At 45.8% G+C, this 27,768-nt stretch overlaps 1 long non-coding RNA gene across 1 annotated transcript; it reads right to left on the bottom strand.

The window, feature by feature from the left end:
* Positions 1-5: 5 nt before the first annotated feature.
* On the bottom strand, positions 6-26,895 carry LOC110741098. The gene is made up of 3 exons (XR_002516791.2): positions 23,724-26,895; positions 12,499-12,606; positions 6-408 (listed from the first exon to the last, which is right to left on the bottom strand). It is a non-coding gene; the product is annotated as an uncharacterized LOC110741098 (long non-coding RNA).
* Between the last annotated feature and the right edge of the window lie 873 nt (positions 26,896-27,768).

Raw genomic sequence — 27,768 nt, 5'->3', positions numbered from 1 at the left:
GGTGGGCCCAGTCCTCACTGCCTTCCCCCTTCTGTCAACTGTTAGCTAGAGGCCTTTTCCCCCTGCGGAGCCTAAGATGCATCCAGCCCATTCCAAGCCAGTCGCTTTGATACTGCACATTTTATTCCCCCTAAATATATTCACGGCAGCAACAAAGCTTTCAGCACAGAGCAGATGCAGTTCAGAGCAGAGTGAGCTGGAACGTGGTTTTTTTCCAGATAGAGCCCGGACTCTCTGAGGCTCTCCTGGACATCATCTGCCCCGCAGCCTTGCTCCAAACCTGGGTGGCACATAGGTCCCAGGCGCCCGGTGGTCAGACTCACATTTTTCTCTCTCATTCTTTCTGTTCCTTTCCAGAGATTTCTCAGGATTCTCTTGTTCCGTTCCACGGAGGATCCTCGAGGTGGCCTATATTGTATAGAACCTGGATTGAGAGGCCGCTCACCCCACTGGGCAGAATGATCATTTCAAAATGGAATTCTAAGGGCACGTGGTTAGCATATGAAAGGCCCAGACATGGGCATTCATTGGTAAGTCGGCTGTGACAGCAGCCATCCCTGCACAAAACATTTTCCCCTTGAAAAATCTCACGCAAGTTCAAAATAGCTTTACACAATACTTGTGCTTCTCCCAGAGATGATTTTTTTTTTTTTTTTTTTTTTTTAATCCTTGACCTACTTTTCCTCTATGTGCAATATACCTAATGAGTAATAACGACTTCAGAGAGGGTAGCAGCAGGGGAAACAAAGCTGAACGAATGCCTTGAGAGAATGACTCTGAAGCCCTCAGACTCAACAGACTTTCTTCTCAGGGCCAAAACAAGGGCGTTCGTCTGAACTGCAGGTTTGCTGAAGATTCCTACGGCTGGATGATGCCCCGGCTACACAGTCAGGATATCTCAGAGGTGGCTAGCAGCAGAGCCAGACAGAGAGGCTGACACACACGTGCACACACTCACACTCGCACGCACACACGTGTTCACAAACCCACCCGATCCCCACCCAAGCTAGACGTTGCTGCAAAGAGAATGCTTTGGGGTCTGGAACGTTCACTGCCATCTAAAAATGCTCTTCTAAAACAGACTCTGTCAATGACGGGATCCGCACAGAAAGGGAACAGGCTTCTCCGCCTCTGGAGTCATAAACCCAAACCCCAGAAGGCTCGGGGGAGGAGAGAAGTGGCCGCAGACTTCACTCACACACCGCTCTCCAGTCTGTGCACAGGGAAAACAGCTGCTGCCTCAGCCCCTGAGCGTATGTCAGTCCCTTTGAATGGGAAATCAGAAAAGGTGTCCTTCTAAGCCGGAGATGGGATTCTTGGGAATTGCATGAATAAGCGTCTCTTCTCTCCAAACCATCAGCCACCTTTCTTTAGCAAGATTTTTGCCCCAAGCAGGCCTCCGTGATGGTGGAAACATGCAGAGCTGCACTTGCTGAGTCTCTGTCAGGAGCAGGCACTGGGCTGGGGTGATGTCGAACCTCACAGACGAGTTCAAATCCCACCTCCGGCAGCTATGGGCTATGAAGTCCTAGGCAAGTCACCTTCTTGAACCCTAATTTCCATTCCTGTTAAAAGATGGTAATAACATCTGACTTCAGTGTGGTGAGGGTTAGTGATAACTGATATGAAACCACTTCACACATTGAGAGAGAACGCTCTCGATAAATGGTAGCTATGGTGATAAGCAAGACACGGTCCCTGCATTCAGGGAGATGCAATTTGGTGGCCTTGAGGTCAGCTACAAGGCTGCTGAGATTGAGCTGGACCCTGAGTCTTCCTCAGCCCATGACTAGGGCCGGGAAGCAAAGCTGTGTGTAGCAGGTGTGGCAGAATGATTGCATTTCAGCTCCAATTTCTCATACCCAATTTTTCAGCAAGCAGTTTGCTTGACTTTACCCTGCCCCCCTGGCTTTTGTTTTTCTGGAACCCTAAGCTTCTCAAAGGAGAGAGCGAGCGAGCACCTAGTTCTGGAAAAGAATAGGTTAGAGGCTCTCATGAGGATAGATCCTCAGAGGAGAAACACTGTGTGTTCTCCGGGGGCGTGACCCCAGCCCTTGTGGCTGCCAGCATCATCTGAGGGCCCTGGTCCCTGTGGCCTGGAAGCAGCAGTCTCCCCGCCTCTAAAGGACCCCGTGCATGGAGATAATGAGCTCCTCAGAGGCAACCCCAGGACCTGAAGGGCTGTGGCCTCACCCCTATTTTCTGCCACTTTAAAAGCTGCCTGGTTCTTGTGCCACCCTGGGGTATGGAGGTTGGGGGGGTTGAATAAGGATGGAAAGTAAATATTAGGCCTCTAAGTCAGATTCAGCTTGCTTATTCCCACACCTGTGCTCACCTCTGGGAGGCACCAGGTTCTCTTCCTGACTGAGGGAGCTGAGTCTTCTAAGGGCTTCTGCCTCCTCCAGAGAGGGGAGGCATATGCAGACCTCGGCTCCCCAAGCTGGGTCAAGGAAAATGACCTCTTTCCACGCTTCAACTTCCTGGAAGCTCAGGGAAGTCAGGGCCTGTCTCCTGGCTCGGCAAGCACAGCAGGTCTCATTCAAATACAGCGAGACTACCCCTGCCGGCCGCCTGCCCACAGTGCTCGTGTGGTAGGTACAAGGCTGCACTGACTCCAGCTTTGTCCTCTCCCCACCGCTGTGCCCATTCCTGACCCTCCTGGGCCAGCTTCAGGTCTCTGGGGCCAGGCGTACCCAGAGCACACCCTTGCTGACCCCTGCCTCGGTATTGGTGCCACTGCAGAGCCAGCAGGCAGGAGGAGCCAACTGGTAGGGGAATAGCAGGGCACAGGAGGGAAGAGGAGGAGCTGGAACATCTGCCCTGGGACCAGAGGTCTCCACGCAGAGAAGTGCAGCTGGACTAGTTTGCTAGGGCTGCCATGACAGGGTGCCAGGCAGGGCAGTTTAAACAACATTTATTTCTCCCACAATTCTGGAGGCTGGAAGTTCAACATCAAGGTGTCAGCAGGACTGGTATCTTCTGAGGCCCCTCTCCTTGGCTCGCAGATGGCCATCTTCATGTTCTCATAGGGAGATCAGTCATACTGGATTAGGACCCACCCTTGTGACCTCATTTTACCTTAACCACCTCTTTCAGGACCCAGTCTCCACATACAGTCACAATCGGTGGGTACTGGGGCTTAGGACTTCACCAGGTGAATTTGTTGGGGGACAACATTCAGCCTATAACAGGATCACTGACTGAAACCCTAAAGGGCTGCATGATTTTATTTTCCTCATGAAGAAAGGATCCAGGCTTTCTAGAAAGTTTGACCTTGTTTCTTCTTGGTTTGTTCTGTTGTGTAATTAGGGAAAATATTAGGAAAAAAAGGAAGGAGTCATTTTATATATAAATATATATATATATACACACACACACATGCATGTGTTATCATTTTCATTCAATAAAAATATATATTTTTATTATTTTTTATTTTGTTTATTTATTTTTGAGAGAGGGTCTGGCTCTGCCACCCAGGCTGGAGTGCAGTGACGTGATCATGACTCACTGCATCCTCAGCCTCCTGAGCAGCTGGAACCACAGGCATGTACCACCACACCCAGCTCTTTTTTTTTTTTTTTTTTTTTTTTTTGCCGGCGGGGAGTGGAGAGACAAGCTCTTACTATGTTGCCTAGGCTGGTCTTGAACTCCTGGGCTCAAGTCATACTCCTGCCACGGCCTCTCAAAGTGCTGGGATTACAGGCATGAACCACTGTGCCTGGTCTCTCGTGTGTTTTTAGTTGACTTCGAAGAGACCAAATAGCCCCAACCAGACTGTTTTCCAGCTACAAGTGAGGATAGGTTCCTGCTAACCGACTCTCCTGAGGTATCTTTTTTTTTTTTTTTAGCCCACAGATCAGTGTCTTAACCCCACCCGCTCTGAGATCACCATTCCTTTCACAGGTTTAGCCTTAGACCACCCCTGCTCCCCTTCTCTCCTCCGTCCCTTCAGGAGGGGAGACCCCATCCCACCGTGGGAGTTGGCCCATGGAAGGATAGCTGATCGCACCCCCAAGTGGGGTTAGACCATCACTTTGCTATTTCTTATCTCAGCATCGGATCAGCGCTTTCATCAGAATAGGGCCCTACTGTGTGCTCAATTTCCAAAACCTCTCAGATACGTTTGATCTTCGTGTCTGCGGGAGGAGGAAGGAAATGAACTTTTACTGAGCCTGCCCCACATTTTAGGTTTATTGTTAGTGGCTTTTTGCATCTGTGGTTTCTTTAATCATCATGTCAACCTATGGCATGATTGTGTATCAAAAAAAAAAAAAGTTATTATTCTGTGTAACCCTCAACTCAACCGCACCCTACTGATGTGCTGCAGAGCGTGGGGTGCAGTACCAGAGACATCTGAATATTAATCTACAGAACACATTGAGCTACAAGTCACGTTGATCTATAGAACAAAGGGCATGGAGAGCTCAGGAAGAAAATATTTGAGAGTGTGGCAGGGGCTGGTGGGGAGTGGAGAGAGAGCCGGTATCCTGTGGAATACAACTTTGAGGAGAGTTTTAGAAAGCCCTGCTAGGGATGGCTGGTGCATTCCCCTCCTTGCTTTGTTATAAAAGAAGATTTCTGACTTGCCTATTTGTGTTTCCTTGGTGGGTATCAGAGTTCAGGCCCTGGGCTTGTTACATTCAGGTACAGTTGCTATGAGCACCATTTTATAAATGAGGAAACTGAGGCTCAAAGAGATGAAGTCATTGTTGGTCAGTGAAAGACCCACAGATTAACTTCTCGTTTGTCTAACTGCAGTCACCTGACTGGTTCTTCCTGCCCACGGTGCAGACACAATCAGTTCACTGAGGTCGTGGCATTGCAATAGGGAAAGAGTTTAACCGGCGTGAGGCTGACCCACGTGGGAGAACAGGAGTTATCGCTCAAATCAGTCTCTTCAAAGGCTTGGCTATTAAGGTTTTTTGGATAATTTTGTGGACGGGGGCTAGGGAATGGCTGCTGCTGATTGGTTGGGGATGAAATCACAAGGGTGTGGAAAATGGTCCTCGTGAACTGAGTCTGCCTCTGCGTGGGGGCCACAAGACCTGTTGAGCCATGAGTCATGAGTCCTGGTGGGGTCAGTCTGAAAGATATCTCAAAAACCAATCTTAAGTTCTACAAGAGCGATGTTATTTATAGAAGCAATTGGAAAAGTCACAAATCTTGTGACCTCTGGCCACATGATCCCTGAGCAGTAAGGGATTATAGAAACTATGCCTGTCTTGTCGGAACTCAGGCCCCTCTCATAATCCTAACCTTGTGGCCTTTCATTAGTTTACAAAGGTGGTTTAGTTTGGGGAAGGGCTATTATCACCTTTGCTTTAAATGTAAACTATAAACTAAATTCCTCCGAAAGTTAGCTTGTCCTATGCCCAGGAATGACCAAGGACAGCTTGGAGAGCAGAAGCAAGATGAGGCGACCTATGTCAGATTTCTTACTGCCATAATTTTTGCAAAGTCAATTTCCTAACCACAAAGGCTGTTTTGCAATGTAGTACATAGTCAACACTTCATTAATATTTATTTGAGCCCATTTACTTTTTCACATTTTGGCCAATTAGGAAACAGAGGCACTACTGAGTATTTGGCATTCCCTAGGCCAACCAGCCTTCTGAAGTCCTCGGAGGTGAGAGGACCACCTCCTCCTCTTGGCACTAATTGTGCTGTGCTTTGCACACAGAGTTTCATCAATTCCTGGCATCTCCATCTAACCCCCTCTTCTTAACTTGGACCGGACCATCTTAGTCTCAGGAAGGATGTCATCCATTGATTTTACCCTGTAGAATGCACACACAGTTACTCTGTGATTTTTCACATTCTCAAGTATTTCTCACTTGCTTTTTATCAACAATGATGTAATAAGGCACACTTCTGTAAGTTCTGTTTCCAGGGAGAAGAATGGAAGCTTTGATTTCCTCTCTCAGCTTGACCAGAAAAAAACAGGTCCTAAAAGCCAGCATTCTTTAACTCCAATGCTAATAATTCCCACTCCTTATTGTGTTTTTAAACCAAAGGGTCAGGTGAAAAAGTAAAGCAAAAATTGCCCCAGAAATCCAAAGAGGGTGGATCTCACATTCAGAGGCCTGCAGGGAACAAAGCCCTGCAGGGATAGATGATGAGGCCTCCCGCACTGAAGGATGCCAGCTGGAGTCAATGCAGCTGAGTGCTGCACTTACCTCCCAGGGAACAGTGCTCTCCTGACCTTGAGCTCCTCCTTCCTCCCACAGGGGATGCCTGAGGGAAGAGGCAGAAAGAAAACTGCCCAAGCAGAGCTCAGATTCTGTCATCTTCTAGCAGAGCTGACTTAGGAAACAGCGAATTGTGAGCTATAATTTCAGGGATGCTTGGAAGACACACTTCCACAAGCTAAATTATTTCTAGATTTTCCACCATCAATGATTATTTCTTGGGTTGATGGATTATCTTCCATCAAAGTGCAAATGTACCTTGAAAGGTATCACTTGTGCACAGGGAGAACTAATGAGTAGATGGCAGATTTTGGAACTAGACCTCTGTTCTTATCTTGGTTCTTCCATCTCCTACCTGTGTGACCTTGTGTCAGTACCTGACCTCTCTGAGCATGGGTGTGCTCAGGTGACCCTGCCTCATAGAGGTAATGGACTTAAAACCACTCAGACATAATGCATGCTGGAGAAATACTGGCTGCATCCCATCCAATTTAATATGTTGTGTTACCATTTTCATTCAATTCCATATAGTTTTAAATTTCCTTTGAGAACATTGTAATTCAGAGCCTAAACTCTGAGAGTTAGACTGTCAGGATTCAAATGCCACCACCTCTGCCACTTGCTACCTGCAAGACCTTGGGCAAGTGAATTAATGGTTCTGGGCCTCAGTTTTCTTATATGTAAAATGGAATCAAAATTGTATCTCCCTCGTAAGATTGTGGAGACCAATGACTTGATACAGATAAAGCACTTGGAACAGTGTGTGACACTTACTCCCACTACGTGAGTATATATTATCCTTAAGCCATCAGTCATTGCCTCTTTCATGTGAATTACCTCATGAGCACATTTCTGTTCTGATAGTTAAGCTAAGTGTTTCAAAGAAAACTACACTTTTTTTAATGTAAATGTTAAGTGGATAAATATTCCCTTTTCTCTTTTGGATTCTTTCCCTTTAGATGTCTTTGGTACATTCATTCTCCTTCTCTTCCAATCCCCCAACCCCCAAACCAAAAAACTCCACTGTTTACCTGTTAAAATGACTTACCATATTAAGTTATAGAACCCAGCAGACATGCCTAAGACAAGATCAAGGCAGCTGGAAGACTACCTCAGAGATGAGCCAGCTACATGATACGTCCTGTACATCTTTAACTTAGTAGTGCCTAGAGAGTTAGGGCAAAAAATACTGCCCTCACTGGCCAGATGATGCTGAAGCGTCTAGGGGACTTGGGATCACTTCCTTGTGTTCTTACCACTGTCCCCAAAGACGTGTCTGACTTGTGAAAAATGAAAAAAGCAGCCTGGCTACAAGGTTAGAGGGTCAGATTTGACCTAGCGTTATTTTTTTTCAAACAGTGCCCCTTGGCTCTCTGGCGTTTGTGGGTTGAACTCTAAGGATTCTTTAAAATAAAGCCTAATTATTGAAAATAAAGTTCCATGACAGAACTCAGTGTCTCATTTTATTTTACCAGACCCTCCCCCAGCAGCCAATCTATAAAATAGAGAAAATTTGTTATTGGCACAGTCATACCCCCTCTTTTTCATCTCTCTGATGTGGGCAGGACAAGCCTTGGGGTGCCTGCCTCTCCCATAGTCCTCTTCCCATGAGTTCCTCCCACCGTGAGCTGCCATGTTAGAACCATAATCATGTGACCACATGGCCACAGCTGATTGGACAGTGGATAGACAGCAGGGTCAGTGCCTATTCTGCAGACTCATTCCTTGGGCAGTATAAATATGAAACAGAGAGGGGCAATTGAGTGCTTGGTCATGGGAAAATAAACTCAACCTCCATCAGAGAGAAGTAATACTCAGAAGCCATGAGCTGGAGAATCTGTGAATAGGCAGAGGCTGTAACTAGCAGAGGCCAGGAGGTAGAGGAAAGAGAAAGAGTAGGTTGCAAGCAGTCATAGTGATAGGGACAGGAGGAAGGGAAATTCTGGGCAGAAGAGGGTGGGTCCCCAGTGAGGGTCCCACCCCCAAGCCTGGAACCACAGCCCAAAGTGAGAACATGCATTCTTGTTTTCCTGCTCAAATGTTGCACTTTCCAAAACCACCCATGGCCTGCCCTGTCTCCTATCTTCTGCCCATAAAAACCCTAGGCTGCACTGGCAGAGAGGAGAAGAGGAGAAGTGCAGGATGTCGGAGATTACAGTTGGACGTCAGGGAGAAGCAGTTTGACTTCAGAGGGATGGCTTGATGGCATTGCTTCAGACAGGAGTCTGGCTGGGGATGGCTGGACTCCAGGGGAAGATCACCTTCCCACTCCATCCCCCTTCCAGCTCCCCTTCCTGCTGAGAGCCACTTTCATCGGCAATAAAATCTTTTGCATTCACCAACCTTTAATTCATTTGTACAATCTGATTTTTCCTGGACAGTGAACAAAAGCTCGGGTACCATAGGTGCGGAGGCAAAAGATTGTCACACTGACCCTCTGCCCTCACTGGCAGAAAGCAGCCACCTCACGTGAAAAGGCAGAGGGCTCACTGAGTTGTTAACACTTAAATTGTCCATAGACAGCAAAGCTGAAAGAGCGCTGACTGTAACACTCCTTCTGGGTCTTTGGGGGTCATGGATATTCCCTGCTAGATGCTGCTGCAAGGCCTACATGGAGTTTTGCTTCTGCTGGCACCCAAAAGACTCACCCTGGCTCCCACACCCACTCACCTGCATGCTCCCTCCATGAGGGTTGAGTACAATGGGTTCGAGAGAGTGGAGTTCAGTGGCACCAAAGCAGCTGGCTAGCTCCAGTGCCTGCACTCTAGTTCCTACCCACGAAGGGGTCAGGGAAAATTTCCTGCTTCAATACGGGCAATGGAAGAAAGACCCTTAAGAGCTGAGTAAAGGTAAGGGCTAAGGGCATCAGAGGGCTCCTGCTGCTGAGGTGATGATCACCCTAAGACTACCCTTCCTGGATCACTTTCCTATTCCCATGAGGCCTGACTGTAAAAATACTTCTGGGGTCCCTTTGAAGCTTGTGCATGTCATCTATATTCCATCCTTTACTCCAGAGCTGCCCTTATAATAAACACAGCTTACTCAAGCAACCACAGTACAGCTCAGTTTCTTAAAACCTAAGACTAACACATCTATTGTATGAACCTCTGGGTACTTCTGCTCCCCTACGCTTACCTAAGTACCATGCACAACCCAGCTGCCAATTAGCCCCCATTGGGCCACTTGAGGTTCTACAAATGACCCATCTTTCAAGAGCCTGTGAAATAAATTGGAAATTATCACCTTTCAGGTGCTGAAACTGGCAGGTGTCGGAGAGGTGGGTGATGTGTGGTGTTTGGGGCCAGAAGACATAGCCAGTGACCTTCTACCACACTGCATTGAAAAGCTCTCTATTCTGCCTCCTTAAAGCCCAGCCCTGCACAGCTCCCAACCTGGTAGATTAGGGCTGGAAAGGTAACCTAACAAGAGTTTGTCTTAAGGTAGTAGAGAGAGAAAAGAAAAATCTCCACTAGCTGGCTGTTCTCCCATCTCTCTCCCTCTTCTTGGCCCTCCCTATTCCCTGAGACACAATGATATTGAAATTAGGCCAGTTAATAACCCTACAATGGCCTCTGAATGAGTGAAAGAAAGGGTCACACGTCTCTTACTTTAAAATAAAAGCTAGGAATTATTAAGTTTAATGAGGAAGGCATATTGAAAGCCAAGACAGGCTGAAAGCTATGACTCTTGCACCAGTCAGTTTTGAGTGCAAAAGAAAAGTTCTTGAAGAAAATGAAAGGTACTACTCCAAGGAACACATGAAGATTAAAAAAAAAAAGTGAAACCTTATTATTGGCCTTATTGCTGATATGGAGAAAGCATGAATGGTCTGGATAAAGGATCAAACCAGTCACAACATTCCCTTAAGCTGAAACCTAATCCAGGGCAAGGCCCTAATTCTCTTCAGTTCTGTGAAGGCTGAGAGAGATGAGGAAGCTGCAGGAGAAAAGGTGAAAGCTAGCAGAGATCAGTTCATGAGGTTTAAGGAAAGAAGCTTTCTTTCTAACAGAAAAGTACAGAAGAAGCAGCAAGTGCTGATGTAGAAGCTGTAGCAAGTTATCCAGAAGATCAAACTGAGATATTGATGAAGGTGGTTACACTCAACAACAGATTTTCAATGTAGACGAAATGGCCTTCTGTTGGAGTAAGACACTGTCTACGTCTTTCAGAGCTAGAGAGAAGTCAATGCCTGGCTTCAAAGCTTCAAAGGATGGGATGACTCTCTTTTTAGAAGCTAATGCAGCTGGTGACTTTAAGCTGAAGTCAATGCACATTTACCATTCCCAAAATGCTAGGGGCCTTAAGAATGATGTTAACTCTTAGCCTTTACTTTCTGCTGTAAAAAATTAAAAGAAAAAGAAAAAAAAAAGAAAAGAATTATGTGAACTCTACTCAATGTTTTATAAGTGGAATAACAAAGCCTGGCTGACAGCACATCTGTTTACAGCATGGTTTACTGAATTTTTTGAGTCCACTCTTAAGACTTACTGCTCAGAAAAAGAGATTCTTTTCACAACATTATGGCTTATTGACAATAGACTTGGTTACCCAAGAGCTCCAATGGAGACGTCAAAGGAGATTAATGTTGTTTTCATGCCTGCTAACACAGCATCCATTTTGCAACTCATAAGATCAAGGAGTCGTTTCAACTTCGAAATCTTATTTAAGAAATTCATTTCATAAGGCTGTAGTTGCCATAAATAATGATTCCTCTGATGGATCTAGGCAAAGTAAACTGAAAATTTGGAAAACATTCATCACTCTGGATACCATTAAGAACATTTGTGGTTCATGAGAGAAGGTGAAAATATCAACACTGGCCAGGCATGGTGGATCCTAACACTTTGTGAGACTGAGGTGAGAGGGCTGCTTGAGCCCAGGAGTTTGAGACCAGCCTGGGCAACAGAGGGAGGCCTTGTTATCTCAAAAACAAACAAACAAACAAACAAACAAACAAACAAACCCCACAACATTAATAGGAGTTCGAAACAATAGATGACTTTGAGGGGTTCAAGACTTCAGTGGAGGAAATAACTGCAGATGTGGTAGAAATAGCAAGAAAACACCAGAGAACTAGAATTAGAAGTGGAGTCTGAAGATGTGACTGAATTGCTGCAACTTCTTGATAAAACTTGAATGAATGAAGAGTAGTTTCTTATTGAAAAAAGAAAGTGGTTTCTTGAGATAGAATCTACTCCTGGTGAAGATGCTGTGAACATTGTTGAAATTCAACAAAGTATTCAGAATATTCCTAAACTTAATTACTAAGGCAGCAGCAGAGTTTGAGAGTATTGAGCCCAATTTTTTGGGGAAAAAAAGTTATTCTGTGGATAAAATGCTCTCAAACAGCATCACATGCTACAGAGAAATTTTTCGCAACAGGAAGAGCCAATGGATACAGTAAAGTTCATTGTTGTCTTATGTTAAGAAATTGCCACAGTGACCCACAGATTAATCAACCACCACCCTGATCAATCAGCAGCCATCAACATTGAGGGAAGACTGTCCACAAGCAAAAAGATTATGACTGGCTGAAGGCTCACTTGATCACTAGCAATTTTTAGCAATAAGGTATCTTTTAAAGTTAAGGTATTTAGACTGGTTTTCTAGACATAATGCTATCGCATACTTAATAAACCACAGTATAGTGTAAACATAACTTTCATGCGTTTAACATAACTGGGAAACAGAAACTTGTCTGACTCACTTGATTGCAGTGGTCTGGACCTGAACCCTCAGTATCTTCCAGGTACGCCTGTACTTTCTCCACGGTTTTGTCCTTTAGCCTCCTTGTGGGAAATGGGAGAAATCACAGCTAACGCACACTGAGCTGATGCTATTGCACCAAGCTATTACCATGTCCCGGGCATTGTCCTGAGTGTTTATCACATCCTGATCCTCACAGGAACCCTATGAGGTTGGCCCATATTGGCCCCATTTAGGGATGCGACGATTGAGGCACAGAAAGATAACTTTTCGAAGACGGCACAGCTAGGAAGCCACAGAACTGAGATGTGAACCTGCAGAGCCAACTTTAAAGGCCTGGACTCATCTTCAGGAGTAACTACAGGATAAAAGCCCTCATTGCCCAACTGTGTGGGTCCAGGGAGCTCAGGGCTCTTCAGAGACAGACAAGGTGGGCATTTTTTTTTTCAAAGTTTTTGAAGTTTCCTCCCAAACATACTATCTAGTGTCTGCCTGATATTCCATCATATAAATATACCATCATTTCAAACCATTTTCCTGATGTGAAACATTTATGCTGTTCCCAAGTCTTCAATATTTTGGACAGGAATGCCTTTGTACCTACTTCATGGTCTGGTGATCCCTCTCCTTCCTTTTAAACTCTCTGCAGCCTCTCTGGGTAACCTGTTGTGGTGGACCACGCCTCTTCATCCTCCTCCGTACTGCCCACCACCTGTGAACAGAACACACAGCAGAGATTCAGCAGCAGCCTCTACCTATCACAGCAGGGTTGCCAGGCAAAGTAGAGGAGGCCCAGTTATATTTGAATTTCAGCTAAGTAAGCAATAATTTTTAGTATAAGTATGTCCCCAGTATTTCAGGGGACATACTTATACTAAAGATTGTTTTCTAGTTTATCTACAATCCAAATTTAACTGGGCATCCTGTGTTTTTCTGGCAAAACCATCTCAGAGGGCTGGCTTCTTCCTGCAACAGCAGTTTTAATCAGCTGAGCACTTTATTTTGTTTTTGCCACAGAAGAATTGATTGCCTTTTCCTCTGCTCAGGGTGGGGCAATGGGGCGCTGCTGCATTTTAAGAATTGAAAATGCTTCAGTGCTTGCAACTTTCCCAAGCCGGTCTTCCCAGCCTCAGAATTGCTGCTGTTACTTCCCTGCTTGGTTTAGGTTCTGAGGCCAGATTTGCCACATCCATCCCTTAGGCATTGAGAACTTATGTTTGCTTCCATCGGGGTTGTGTTCAGGAACCTCTCCTGGGCTAACTGGCATCTGGGGTCAGAGTGAGGTGGATGAGGAGAAACGCATCAGCCCTTGGCCCCTGGATACTCCGCCAGTGGCTTCATACCTGGGAGTCACAGACCCTGCTGAGTGAAGGTCAGCCACACTGGACAGTCCTTTTGAGAACCGGCTTTTTAACCAGCAGAGACAGAGTGGTCACCAACAGAACATCAGGCCTTGACGGTGGACGACTTAGCACAAAAGAAGGTGGGAGGGAGGACAGAGGACAGGTAAGCCTGCTTGGTCTCCTGTGGTGGTCCAGCAGAAGTACAGAAGTGTCCAGAGTGCTCCCAAATGGAGTCAAGCTGCATCTGCTCCAGGAAGCCTTACTTGATAGGAACAGGGGGGCAGTATCCTCTCATTTATCCCCCACCTCTCCCAGAGGGCATGCCTGGGCCAAGGCTCACCTGGCTTCATGCGTGAGCTGTGTCTGTATTCACCCTGCATCAGCTCAGTTCAACACATCTTTCTGAACACCTGCTATGTGCTGGGTTGCAGACTGACAGCTTCTCTCTCTCTCTTTTTTTTTTTTTTGAGAGGGAATTTCGTTCTTGTTGCCCTGGCTAGGGTGCAAAAGCGTGATCTCAGCTCACTGCAATCCTCGCCTCCCAGGTTCAAGCAATTCTCCTGCCTCAGCCTCCTCAGTAGCTGGGATTACAGGCATGTGCCACCACGCCTGGTTAACTTTGTATTTTTAGTAGAGACAGGGTTACACCATGTTGGTCAGGCTGGTCTCAAACTCCCGGCCTCAGGTGATCCACCTGCCTTGGCCTCCCAAAGTGCTAGCATTACAGGCATGAGCCACTGTGCCCAGCCCCTCTTTTTTTTTTTTTTTACTTTGCGAGGGAGTCTTGCTCTGTCGCCCAGGCTAGAGTGCAGTGGCACCAGCTCAGCTCACTGCAACCTCTGCCTCCTGGGTTCAAGCGATTCTCCTGCCACAGCCTCCAGAGTAGCTGGGATTACAGGCACATGCCACCATGCCCAGCTAATTTTTGTATTTTCAGTAGAGACGAGGTTTCAACATGTTGGCCAGGCTGATCTTGAACTCCCGACCTCAGGTGATCCACCCATCTTGGCTTCTCAAAGTGCTGGGATTACAGGTGTGAGCCACCACATCCAGCCACAGCTTCTTTGTGCCTTAACACAATGCAAAGAGACCAAGAATGCGCTCTGCAGTCTCTTTGCTAAGGGCACTAATCCTATTCATGAGGGCTCCATCCTCATGACCTAACTGCCTCCCAAAGCCCCACCTCCAAACACCATCACCTTGGGGGTGAGGATTTCAACCAAGAGTTTGGCAGGGAGGGCACAAACATTCAGACCATAACACCATGAGATTGAGGAAAAAATGTTTTTTAACGCTCACATCTTCGGGAAGTAACTTGGCATAGCCTACTCAGGGACACCTTTTGCCCACAGAAATCCAGCACAGGAAATTGTTCAAAAGCTCATTACATACAAGCACCTACCACATCCCTGGGCACCTCTTCCTCATCCATCTCTTCTTCTCTCCACCCGCAAACTGTCTGCCTGGGCTAGCTTGGGCTAATTACTGAGCAATAAAGTGTCTGATTTTTTATATAGTGGCTCTGTTCGGGGCTGCCAAAGACATTAAAAGTAGGGCCAGGGTAGGAGAGAAAAACATATTTTTCCATTATTTTACCTAGAAGATTCATTTGAGGGGGAGAAATAGGCTCACTGCCCTAACCAGAGAGTTGGATGAGAAAAAATTCCGCATTAATTTTAAATATGTCAACTGAAGGAGGAGATTAAAGTGAGGACGATGGATGAGTGGTGCTTCTGGGAACAGACAAAAGCACACCCAGGAAAGGGTATGTGGTCCCCAGTAGGCCCTCAGCAGAAACAGAGCTACCCTCACTAGCTCTGCAGGGACAGCAGCTCCGGAGGGCGCCCCTTGGAACAGGGGCACCATGCACTGGACATCCCCTCCCATGGCAGGGGCTGGCACTGCCCACTCGGCTGGCAAGACTATAGGGCGATGAGGACTTGGCTCTGATGAAGTCGGAGCTGGAGATGAAATACTGTGGGCTCTTGGCATCCTCCTAAGTGGCCTGGCAAGGCGTAGATAATAATAAGGGAGCATCCCATTCGGTGTTTACCCTCAGCTGTCTCTAGTAGGCAAGTTGCAAATGTTCGCCTTTATTAACACATGTGTCTTCTCATTACTCTGCAAAGCAGACGGGTCTATGGTGTCTTCGAGAAAGAAATACTGGCTGTTTCTTAGAGCAACTTCGAATTCCAGCCCCTTGTTCCATGCTCAGATTGCTGTGCAACTTAGAGGGGGCCCCTTGGCTCCTGCCAAAGTGGTAAGAGGTGAGCATTGAGGGAGTGGTTGGCAGGACAGGTGGCCAACATCAAAGGAAAGCTAAGCTACTGTTCACAGCTGCTCTCTATCCAGGCCCTTTGTAGGAAGCCCTCCGATTTACCTGTGGGTTTTCGTGGGAGCCCACGCAGGTGTGTTTTCTGTGTGCTCAGCCTCCCTTGTAGAACCAATCCTCCCTACTGTCGGTTCAGATAATTCAGGTCGAGGGTGGGCATGTGACCTGGACCAGGCCAATTAACAACTGTACGTATTCCTGGGTATGTAACAAGCCAGAAAAGTCAGAATCAATTTAGGACCTTTCTGGAGGTATTGGAAGAGGGACTCTTTTTATGGTTTGCTAAGTTGGTGGAATGTAAAATATCTTTGCCATTGTTTGGGAAAAGGCTGCCTAGGAATAAAATCAATGCGAAAGAAAGCAGGGCTAAAATTGAGAGGTGGAATCCCAATTACATGGTTTTAGTACTTGGGTCAAGCTGTGCCTGAAACTCATAGACTTTCCATTACCTGAGCCAATGCCACCTTTTTGCCTTAATCCAGCTTGGGTTTAGTTTCTATAGTTTACAATCAAAAGAGCTCTGTTTCATACTCTAAGTATATAAATTTGGACACGTCGTATTTCTGAGACTCAGTTTTCTCATAGGTAAAATAGGGATAATAATGCTCTATCTACAGCTATTGAACAGAGCCAGTCACAGGACCAAGAATATGATCTTTCCTTGGCCATACTGACCATTTTGGTCCTAGTTTTCTCTTGCAAAATGGGCGAACAAGACTGCTTGAACTCCCAGGAATGGAAGCAGTTGGGATAATGGATGTGGAAAGGAACCTGTACACTTATATGGAATTTTTTTTCTAGGGGAAACCACATTAAAAAAAACTTTTTATTTTTGAGAGGATTGTAGATCCACATGCAGTGATAAGAAGCAACATGGCCGGGCACCGTGGCTCACGCCTGTAATCCCAGCACTTTGGGAGGCCAAGGAGGGTGGATCACAAGGTCGGGAGCTGGAGACCACCCTAGCCAACATGGTGAAACCCCATCTCTACTAAAATTACAAAAATTAGCTGGATGTGGTGGTGCACACCTGTAATCCCAGCTACTCAGGAGGCTGAGGCAGGAGAATCACTTGAACCCGGGAGGGGAAGGTTGCAGTGAGCCGAGATCGCACCACTGCACTCCAGCCTGGGTGAGAGAGCAAGACTCTATCTCAAAAAAAGAAAAGAGAGAGAGAGAAAAAAGGAAGCAATACACCCTTCACCCAGTTTCCCCAGTGGTAACGTCTTGCATTACTATAGTAAATAGCAGAATTAGGAAACTGGCATTGATGCAGTACATTGACCTTAGAATTTCACCACCTTTACATGCATGCAGTTGTGCATGTGTGTGTGTGTATACTTAGTTCTATGAAATGTAAGTTCGTATGACCACCACCACAGTCAGAATATAGAATACAAGGATCCCTTATGCTATCCTGTTTTAGCCATGGCCTTCTCCTCCCCTCTCATCTTGCCAAATCCCCGACAGCTGCGAATCTGTTCTCCAGCTCTGCAATTTTACTATTTCAAAAATATTGTGTGCACAGAATCATACAATAGGTAACTTTTTGAGATTGGCTCTTTTCACTCAGCATGACTACACTGAGATCCATCCAATTTGCCACGGGTATCAGTAGTTTCTCCCTTGTATTGCTGAATGGTGTCTCACGGTATGGATGTAGTACAGTTTAATACATTATTAGAGGGCATTTTGGTTGTCTCCAGCTTTTCTGGCTATAACAAATAAAGCTTCTATGAACACTGTGTATAAATTTTTGTTAAAAACACAAGATTTTGAAATGAAAATTTCTCTGGGATAGAGGCCCAAGAATGTAATTGCTAAATAAGCTCATTTTTAGTTTTAAAAGAAACTGATAGCCAGGCACAGTGGCTCATGCCTGTAATCCCAGCACTTTGGGATCCCGAGACAGGCAGATCGCTTGAGCCCAGGAGTTCAAGACCATCCTGTGCAACATGGCAAAATACTGTTCCTACCCAAACAAAATACAAGAGTTAGCTGGATATGGTAACACACATCTGTAGTCCCAGCTACTTGGGCGGCTGAGGCAGGAGGATTGCTTGAGCCCAGGAGGTTGAGGCTGCAGTGAGCCATGATGGTGCCACTGCACTCCAGTCTGGTGGACAGAGTGAGAACCTGTCTCAAAAAAACCAAACCAAGGCCGGGCGCGGTGGCTCACCCCTGTAATCCCAACACTTTGGGAGGCCAAGGCGGGCGGATCACGAGGTCACGAGATCGAGACCATCCTGGCTGACATGGTGAAACCCTGTCTCTACTAAAAATACAAAAAATTAGCCAGACGTGGTGGCGGGTGCCTGTAGTCCCAGCTACTCAGGAGGCTGAGGCAGGAGAATGGCGTGAACCTGGGAGGCGGAGCTTGCAATGAGCCGAGATTGTGCCACTGCACTCCAGCCTGGGTGACAGAGCCACACTGTCTCAAAAAAAAAAAAAAAAAAAAAAAAAAACCCAAAACAAAAACCCAAAAACTGACAAGCTATTTTTTAGAATGGCTGTACTATTTTTTATTTCCACCAGCAGTGTATAAGTGGTCTGATTTTTCTGCATCCTCAGCAGCATTTGGTGTTATCACTATATTTTATTTTAGCCATTCTGGTAGGTATGTAATGCTATCTTGTACTTTTAATTGGTATTTTTCTAATGGCTAATGATGTTGAATATCTTTTCACATGCTTGTTTCCCATCTGGACATCCTCTTCAGTGAAATGTCTGTTACATGTCTTTTGTCCATTTTCTAATTGGATTGTTGAGTTTAGAGAATTGTTACATATTCTAGATACAAGTCCTTTGTCTAACATGTGATTTTCAAATAATTTTTCCCAATCTGTAGCTTGTCTTTTTGTCCTCTTAACATAAGCTTTTACAAGAAAAGCTTTTAAGTTTGATAAGTTTCAATTTATCAATTTCTTCTCTTTTTCTGAGACAGGCTCTCAATCTGTTGTCCAGGCTGGAGTGCAGTGGCACGATCACGACTCACTGCAGCTTTGACATCCCAGGCTCAAGCAATCCTGCCACCTCACCCTCCTGAGTAACTGGGACTATAGGCACACGCCACCATGGCTAGCTAATTTTTAAAAAATATATTTTTAGTAAAGACGAGGTCTATCTTGCCCAGGCTGGTCTCAAACTCCTAAGCTCAAGCGATCCTCCTGCCTCAGCCTCCCAAAGTTCAGGGATTACAGGCGTGAGCCACCACAGCTGGCATCTCCCTAAATATTTAGGTCTTCTTTGGTTTCTTTCATCAGCACTTTGTAATTTCAGCATAAGGATACCGTGTATGTTTTGTTTGATCTGTTTGATAACTATTTCCATTTCTTTGGGCAATTATTAATTGTGCTGCATTTTTAAATTTTGGTTTCCACTTGTTCATTGTCAGTATATAGAAATGCAATTGATGTTTGTGTGTTGATCTTGTATCCTGTGATCTTACTGAGCTCAATTATTTGTCCTATGAAGTTTTGTTTTGTTTTGCAGATTCCTTGGGATTTCAACCATATTGTCTGCAAATAAAGACACTTCTATCTTCTTTTTTACTCTAAATGACTTTTATTTCTTTTTCTTCCCTTAATGCAATGACTAAAACTTCCAGCACATTGTTGAATAAGAGTGGTGAGAGCAGGCATCCTTATCTTGTTCCCGTCTTAGAAGGACAGCATTCAATCTTTCACCATTGAGTATGATGTTAGCTTTAGGTTTATACAGATGCTCTTTATGAGATCAAGCAAGTTCCCCTTTATTCCTAATGTACTGAGTGCCTTTAATCATTGATGGGTGTTGAAGTTGTCAAATGTTTTTCAATGTCAATGGATGTGATCATATTTTTCTTCTTTGGCCTGTTGATATGGTGAATCACATTCACTATCAAGCATTGAGCTAGCTGTACATATGTGGAATAAATGCCATGTGGTCATGGGATTTATACATTGTTACATTCAATTGGCTAAAATTTTGTTCAGAATTGTTGCCCATATTTTAATTGGAATTTGTTTTACTGTTGAGTTTTGTGAGATTCATATATTTAATATACAAGTTCTCTGTTAGATATATAGGTTGCAAATCTTTTCTCTCAGTCTATAGCATGTCTTTTCGTCCTCCTTACAGGTCTTTTGCTGAGCAAAAGTTTTAAATTTAGATAAGGCTGAATATATCAATCTGCTATGAACTGAATTGTGTCCTTCAAAAATTCCTATGTTGAATTTTCTAACTCCCAATGAGACTCAGTGTGACTCTGTTTTGGCCTGAGAGGAGGTGATAAAGGTTAAATGAGGTCATAAGGGTAGGACTTTAATCCCATAGGGCTGGTGCTCTTACAAGAAGAAAAGAGACAGGAGAAAGAGGAGCAACAAAGAAAGCTTTGAAAGACCAGCCATTGACTTTGAGGAAGTCCAGGAAAGGACAGTGTCCAGGAAGTGGGAGAAGAAACTTTTTCAGTGTGGAGAGAGATCCTGATACTTCAGAAGCCCCTGATAATTCAAATCTTTTTATACAGAAACAACCAGCTATGCCTTGGGATCAAAATCTAGAACAATCAAATGGAAACTGCAGTGAAGATGAACAAAAGGGAAAGCAGAAATGTAGAGAAGGAGGAGGAGAAGCAGGCAGAAAGAGAGAGTGAGAAAAAGAAGAGGAAGAAGAAAAGGAGCTGGAAGATGAACAGGGAAAAAAAAAAAAGGAAAAAGGAAATGAGAAACAGTATCCCAAGAAAAGATTAGTCAGCAAATCCTTCATGGACAATCTCTGGGCAAAGTTTAAGTTAAACAGGTGCCCACAATACAAGAGAGTCTATCACTCTTATTTGAATTTGGCATGACACATAAACAGATAAGTCAATGGTTTTGTAAAAAGAAGAAGAAATACATCAAACATATATCCAAGAGAAAGCATAAGAAAACACATATGAGATGGGGTCTCTCTGTATTGCCAAGGCTGGCCTCGAACTCCTGCCCTCAAGCGATCTTCCCACCTTGGCCTCCAGAAATGCTGTGAATCCAGGCATGAGCCATCACAACTGGCTAAGACAATTTATATGACACCATTCTCACCAATAAATGGAGTTCTGAAAGGATAAACAAGAAAATATTAACAATCGTTAATTCTGTGGAGTAGAAGTAAATGAGGGGATTGAAAAGGAGGTTTTATAGTTTATTTTTACCCTACTGTAGATTTAAAGTTTTTATAATGGATGTTAATTCATTTTATTTAAGAAAAAAATCAATGAATAAATTTAAAAAAAAAAAAGAAGAGAGAGTCTCTCACACGAGGACACTGTGAGAAAGCAGCTGTCTACCAGCTAGGAAGAGAGCCCTCACCGGAAGCTGAACCCTATCAGACCTTCATCTTGGACCTCCAGCCTATAGAACTGTGAGAAAATACATTGCTGTTGTTTCAGCCACCTAGTCCATGGTATTTTGTTATGGCAGCCTAAACAGGATAATATATCATCTTTCCTTTTGTGGGCCATGATTTTGGTGTCAAATCTAAGGACACTTTGCCTAGTCTGCATTTTAATTCAAGTGTGTTTTCAAGTCATAAGGAAATCAACCTGTAATTATGGAATTTCAGGCTAGTAGCAAGGACATTCTGCATCAGAAAAGGGCCTCTTTGAACCGTCCGTCATCCTACACCCAGTTCAGTCTCCTGAGCTGGCTCCGGCCAGCTGGCTGGCTCCTTGCGAGTAACCTCAAGAAGTAATATCTGTGTAGAGATCACGAGGAGAGGCGTGTGATGCTCGCCTGTTGGTACAAAACCTTAAAAGAAGAGTAAGCGGGTCCAATAAATTCCAATTGTTCCTATGGGAAATTATTGTCTTCTAAGATCCCTTTCCACATCTATTACCCCAACTGAGCTCTAATCCTCTGAGGTGAAGCAACTTTGATAGCCCTTTTCACAGAGGGGTGGACTGGAGCTTCCACAGGACCACATGGAAACAGGAACTGATTTTCAGCTAAGAACTGTCTTCAGGGATTGGCTGCTGTTTTTTAGGAGTAATAAAAAGAAACCTCTCCAGCTAGCTAGAGGCCCAAAGGGCTCTTTAGTGGACATATGTCAAGATACCTCCTGGGTCCCAAAGTGGGAGATCTCCTGGGTCTCAAAGGTGTGGGACCCTGTCCTTACACGTCTCTCTCTGCTTTTCCCTACTCCTTTGCTCCATTCACTGGGCCTCTCACATGATACATCCTGGTTTCCCTAGAGTAGAACTCCCGCAACACAGTGCCCAGTTCCTTGGAAAGGGAGTGTGATTGGCCCAGCCTGAGCCATGATTAGGTGAGGAAAGAGACTGTCTAAGTACAGTTTAAGTCACTTGAGGCTCTCGCGCATGGGAGTGGAACTGGATGAGCTGTGTCGACCTGGGCTGTTTGGAAAGAGACTGAACTGAATTGAACAAAACTGAACAAGCCTTCAATACTGCTACTTCTATCCCTCATCTTACAGATGTAGAAACAGAAGCTCATGGAGTTAAATAAATTGCTCATATAGGTCCAAATTAGTTCAGTAGGAAGTTCCTCATCAGAACAAATTAATAAAGTCGGGCTGTTCTCTTCACAGACATGATGACCCCAAGCTGGTCCTACAGTTGGTCCCTGATTGATTTCAGGTCCCTAAGAATTTCTTAGATGGAATTGAATGTGTTAAGGATAATGGCTTAAGCTCAGCCTATGGCATTTGGGTCAGTGGATTTCCAATGACACTCATGCAAAGGGCTTCTGAGTTTTGGTAGAAAGAGCATAAAATGTTAGGGAGCGTTTTTCAGGAATATTTTGGAGTACAAATGATCAAAACTAGACTCAAACCCCTTTAAGGAAATATACTGGGAAGTCCCAGAGTGCAGATAGCTTTAGGCATGATGGAAGGTAGAGATTCAAACAAAGATACCAAAGCTCTCTCACTCCACCTCTCAGCTCTTTCGTCTATATTTTCTTTACTACCCAGCAGGCTCACGCCACAGGGTAGCAAAGGAGGCCACTAGCGGCTCTAGGCTTACACAGTCCTCAGGGCTACTGCACCCCATGAAACAGAAAGTGTGTCTATTCCCAAACCTTAAAACAGAAGCCCCAAGGTGTGATCTGACTGGCCCAGCGTGGGTCTGTGCCCATCCTGACCTGATCATTGCATTGGACGGGGGAAGCAGAGATAACCTAATGATCAGGCTGAGGATGCCAAACTACATGAATGGCTTCCTCACAAGGACAGGAACCTGGATATTTCTGTTCCTAAATTGTATAAAAAGAGCCTGTGACGAAATCGCAGAAAAAAACAGAGTAGGGTAGTGGTCACTGTGTGCTTTTCTTTGCCGTGTGAGTTACCCAGAGGTAACTCTGGGTGGTGTGTAATGGTGCCTTATTCACAGTCTCTGCCCAGCACCTGCCAGGCTGCGGGTTCTTCGCCACTTCCTATTGTTGTGTGTGATGGTGCCATGATGGCAAGGCAGGCCTTCCCTTTACCCTGGCCTTCAGGAGTTGGCTAGCTCAAGGACTCAAGGTTGAGAAAAGATGCAAAGGAATTAAACCCCAAGATCCTTCTTTAAAAACAGCAATCAGTGAAATCACTCCAGGTGAAGGTTCTAGAACCTAGATCAGTGGTTTGCGCGGCTTTCGGATTGTAAGGACCCTAACGTTCACTGCTCTTCCCTCCAAACTGGAGAACCAACAAAGGGCTGACAATTTTTTTTAATGTCATATAAGAGCGTTAAAGAAAAGAAAAAACACCCTGAACCCCATCAGCTACGATTACTCTCATGACCGTCTCCTTTCCTAAAGTCAGCAGGACATCATCTCATCAAAGGGCAGCCCTTTAAACGAAACCCGTGTACATTCTGAAAACCAAAGCACACTGCTCCTTCTCCGTGCTCATTCCAAGGGCAACCTGCGAGAGCAGTACCCAGGCCAGCGTGGAAGTCCATCCCTGTCCATCTTGTCACCGTCACCCGATGACCTCAGATGTCCTAGAAGCGATGCCTCAGCCCCAGTGGGGCAGGGCCACCCCGTTTCAGCACCTGCTTCACCCAAAGCTTTCCTCAGGGAGTGTTTCCCAGACTTTCCATCACCTTCAGGCTGCCTCTGTGACTCCTATAACAGCAGCCTAAATTCCCCTGTCTGCCCTCATCCCGAAGCCAGGAAAGAGGCTAACCTGACGTACACAAGAATACGCTGAGGAGCACGGAGACACAGAAGGGCTTGTGAAGAAGGTTCTGCGAAGGTCTAAGGCGCCTGCCTCGGTGGCTTTGCTGTGGGCGCTCTATTAGTGGCGCCACGTCAGGGCGCGCCCCACCTACGGCACCACGCAGGGCGCACGCCACCTACGGCACCACGCAGGGCGCCCCACCTCAGGCGCCACGCAGGGCGCACGCCACCTACGGCGCCACGCAGCGCGCACGCCACCTCAGGCGCCACGCAGCGCGCACGCCACCTACGGCGCCACGCAGGGCGCACCACCTCAGGCGCCACGCAGCGCGCACTCCACCTACGGCACCACGCAGGGCGCCCGCCACCTACGGCACCACGCAGCGCCCACTCCACCTACGGCACCACGCAGCGCGCACTCCACCTACGGCACCACGCAGCGCGCACTCCACCTACGGCACCACGCAGGGCGCACCACCTCAGGCGCCACGCAGCGCGCACGCCACCTGCGGCACCACGCAGGGCGCCCGCCACCTACGGCACCACGCAGCGCGCCCCACCTCAGGCGCGCTGCGGGCGTTCTATCTGTGCTGCTCCTGGAGCTCTTCATTCCGGTTCCCCTCTTCCATGTGCAGGTTAGTCTTGTGTCTGTTTCTATCCATCCACACATGACCTGAGAGGGGGCCTGCAGTACCCTCAAAGCAGAGCTGAGGGTAGCGGGTCACACAAGGCTGAGCGCTCCCAGGGAGAAGCTGGGAAGACACCTTCAGGGTGAAAACCCCCAAACAAGGGTGCTGCGCAGGTTGTCAGCAGTGACAGTGAGGAGAGGAGCGGGGGCTGCGTGAGATGTGGCCTGGGAGGGGGCGGCCTCTTTGTTTCGTTGACCTCGTTCAGAAAGAATGTGAGCCAGGAGGGAGGCCTCCACGGCCTTGCTTCCCTGCTGCCCAGCCGAGGTGGTTCCTTTAGTGTGTCAACTTGGCCAGGCCACAGCACCCAGACACTTCGTTCACCACCATTGAGATGTTGCTGTGAAGGTATATTTTAGATGAGATTAACATAAAAATCAGTAGACGTTGAGTAAGGCTGATGACTCTCCATAATGTGGGTGGGTGGGCCTCGTCTAATCAGTTGAAGGCCTTGGGAAAAAGACTGAGGTTTCCCAAGAAACAGGAAATTCTGTCTCCAGACTGCCTCCAACTCGAGCTGCAGTGCCAGCTCTTCCCTGAGTCTCCAGCTTGCTGGTCTGCCTGGCAGACACGGGATTTACTAGGCCCCACAATCGCATAAGCCAGTTCTTTAGATCAAAACCTCTGTCTGTTTCTCTCTGTCTCTGTGTGTGTGTGTCCTAGTTTACACACTCACACTCACACCCTGCTGGTTCTATTTTACTGGGAGTCCCTTTCCAGCCCAGCTAAATCCCAATCTCCTCAGGTGGAGCCAGGTATTAGCGTGCTGGTAAAGCGCATCAGGTGGCTCTAGTGTGAAGTTAGGGTTAGGAAGATTGGGGCTCCCAGTCTTCTCAGGTGGAGCCAGGTATTAGCATGCTGGTAAAGCGCATCAGGTGGCTCTAATGTGAAGTTAGGGTTAGGAAGATTGGGACTAACGCTGTGGTTCTCAACCTGCTGGGGCTAATGCAGAATTCTATGAAGAATCACCTGGACGTGACTTGCTAAAGATGGCTGGTCCCCACCTACCTCCAGAGTTTCTGAGTTGGTAAGTCCAGAATGGGGCCTGAAAATGTGTATTTCTGACATGTTTCCAGGTGATGCTGAGAGTGCTGGTCTGGGGACCACACTCAGAGAACCACTCAGGTAAAGGATGATGTAGATAGTGAGGGTTTACTTGTTATGTCAGGAGATGACAGCCACATTCTCTGCCTGGTTGCCAGTGGTCATAGCAGTAAAGGCAGTACCAAATGGCAATCAACACCCAACAATCACTGAGTTCTGTGCCTGGCACACAACTATGAATCTTACAAGCTCTATCTCATTTCATCTTGATGACCACCCTCTGAGATGGTTTTAAGATTTCCATGTCATACGTGAGGAAACCAGGACAGAGAACTAGGGAAGTTGCCCAACTCACTGAGTGGGCTAATCAGGCCTGTCTGACTCCCAAAACCACAAACTCAACCATCTTACAAATAGGAGACCAAGGCTCAGATGCACTGTGGTTATTCAGGGTCACCCAGCACCTAAAAGTGGAGTTGGAACCTGGCTCATTAGCCAGTCACCCTTCCATTCTGCATCATTTCCCATCTCACATGAACTAATAGGCCAAGGTTGGGATGAGGGCTACTGGGTGTACATTTGGGTAATTACAGATGATGATGGAGTCATGTGCCACATATCAAGGTTTTGGTCAACGGTGGACTGCACATACAACAGTGATCCCGTAAGATAATGGAGATGGAAAGTTCCCATAGGCTAGTCACATCACAGCCATCATAACATGCCAATACAATATGCGTTTGCAGGGGTGCTGGGTAGACAAACCCATTGTGTGGCCATTTGTATAAAAGTCTAGCACGTACACTTTACAGTATATAATACTTGGTGATGATAAATGACTATTACTGATTTATGTATTGGCTATATTACACTATTTATCATTATTTTAGAGGGTATTTCTACTTATGAAAAAAAATGTTAACTGTAAAAGAGCCTCGGGAAGTCCAGTAGGAGGTTTTCCAGAAGGCACTGCTGTCATAGGAGATGACAGTTCCATGCGTGCCCCTGAAGGCTTTTCAGTGGGACAAGATATGGAGGTGATAGAGGTGAACCTGACCCAGTGTGGGCCTAGGTTAATGGATGTGTTTGTGTCCCAGCTTTTAGCAAAATAGCTTAAAAGGAAAAAGTTTTAAAAATAGAAAAAAGTTTATAGAATAAGGATAGAAAACATTTTTGTACAGCTGTATGTGTTTGTGTTTTAAGCTAAATGTTACTACAAAAGAGTCAAGAAGTTAAAAAAGTTAAACATTTTATAAAGTAAAAAAGTTACAGTAAGCTAAGGTTAATTTATAGTTCAAGAAAAGTATTTTTAAATGTATTTAGTGTAGCCCCTGTGTGTAGTATTTATAAAGTCTGTAGTAGCGCACAGTGATGTCTTAGGCCTTCATACCCACACAGCACTCACTGACTCACTCAGAGCAACTTCCAGTCCTGCAAGCTCCATTTATGGTAAGTGCCCTATACAGGTGGACCATTTTTCATCTTTTTTTTTTTTTTTTTTTTGAGATGGAGTCTTACTCTGTCACCCAGGCTAAAGTTCAGTGCTCACTGCAACCTCCACCTCCCAGGTTCAAGCGATTCTCCTGTGTCAGCTTGAACCTCCCAGGTTCAAGCGATTCTCCTGTGTCGCATATTGCATTGGCATGTTATGATGGCTGTGATGTGACTAGCCTATAGGAACTTTCCATCTCCATTATCTTACGGGATCACTGTTGTATGTGCAGTCCACCGTTGACCAAAACCTTGATATGTGGCACATGACTCCATCATCATCTGTAATTACCCAAATGTACACCCAGTAGCCCTCATCCTAGCTACTCAGCCTCCCAAGTAGCTAGGATTATAGGCGCCCACCACCATGCCCAGCTAATATTTTTGTATTTTTACTAGAGACGGGGTTTCGCCATGTTGCCCAGGCTGGTCTCGAACTCCTGACCTCAAGTGATCCACCTGCCTCAGCCTCCCAAAGTGCTGGGATTACAGGTATGAGCCACCACACCTGGCGATTTTTTATCTTTTATACCTATTTTTGCTGTACTTTTTATATGCTTAGCTATGTTTAAATACACAAATACTTACCATAGTGTTGCAATTGCCTGCAGTATTCAGTCCAGTAATATGCTGTGCAGGTTTGTAACCTAGGAGCAATAGACCATACACATAGCCTACATGTGTTGTAGGCTGTCCCATCTAGGATTGTGCAAGTACACTCTATGATGTTCACACAATGATGAAATCTCCTAGCAATGCATTTCTTAAAACATATCCCCATCATTCAACAATGCAAGACTGTATCTAATTCCTCAGAATCAAAAAAAAAAAAAAAAATCA

This window comes from Papio anubis, chromosome 14 (assembly GCF_008728515.1).
Source record: "Papio anubis isolate 15944 chromosome 14, Panubis1.0, whole genome shotgun sequence".
In the NCBI taxonomy this organism is placed as follows: domain Eukaryota; kingdom Metazoa; phylum Chordata; class Mammalia; order Primates; family Cercopithecidae; genus Papio; species Papio anubis.
Note: the sequence above shows the minus strand (reverse complement) of the source record. Positions and strands in the feature narration are given on the sequence as shown.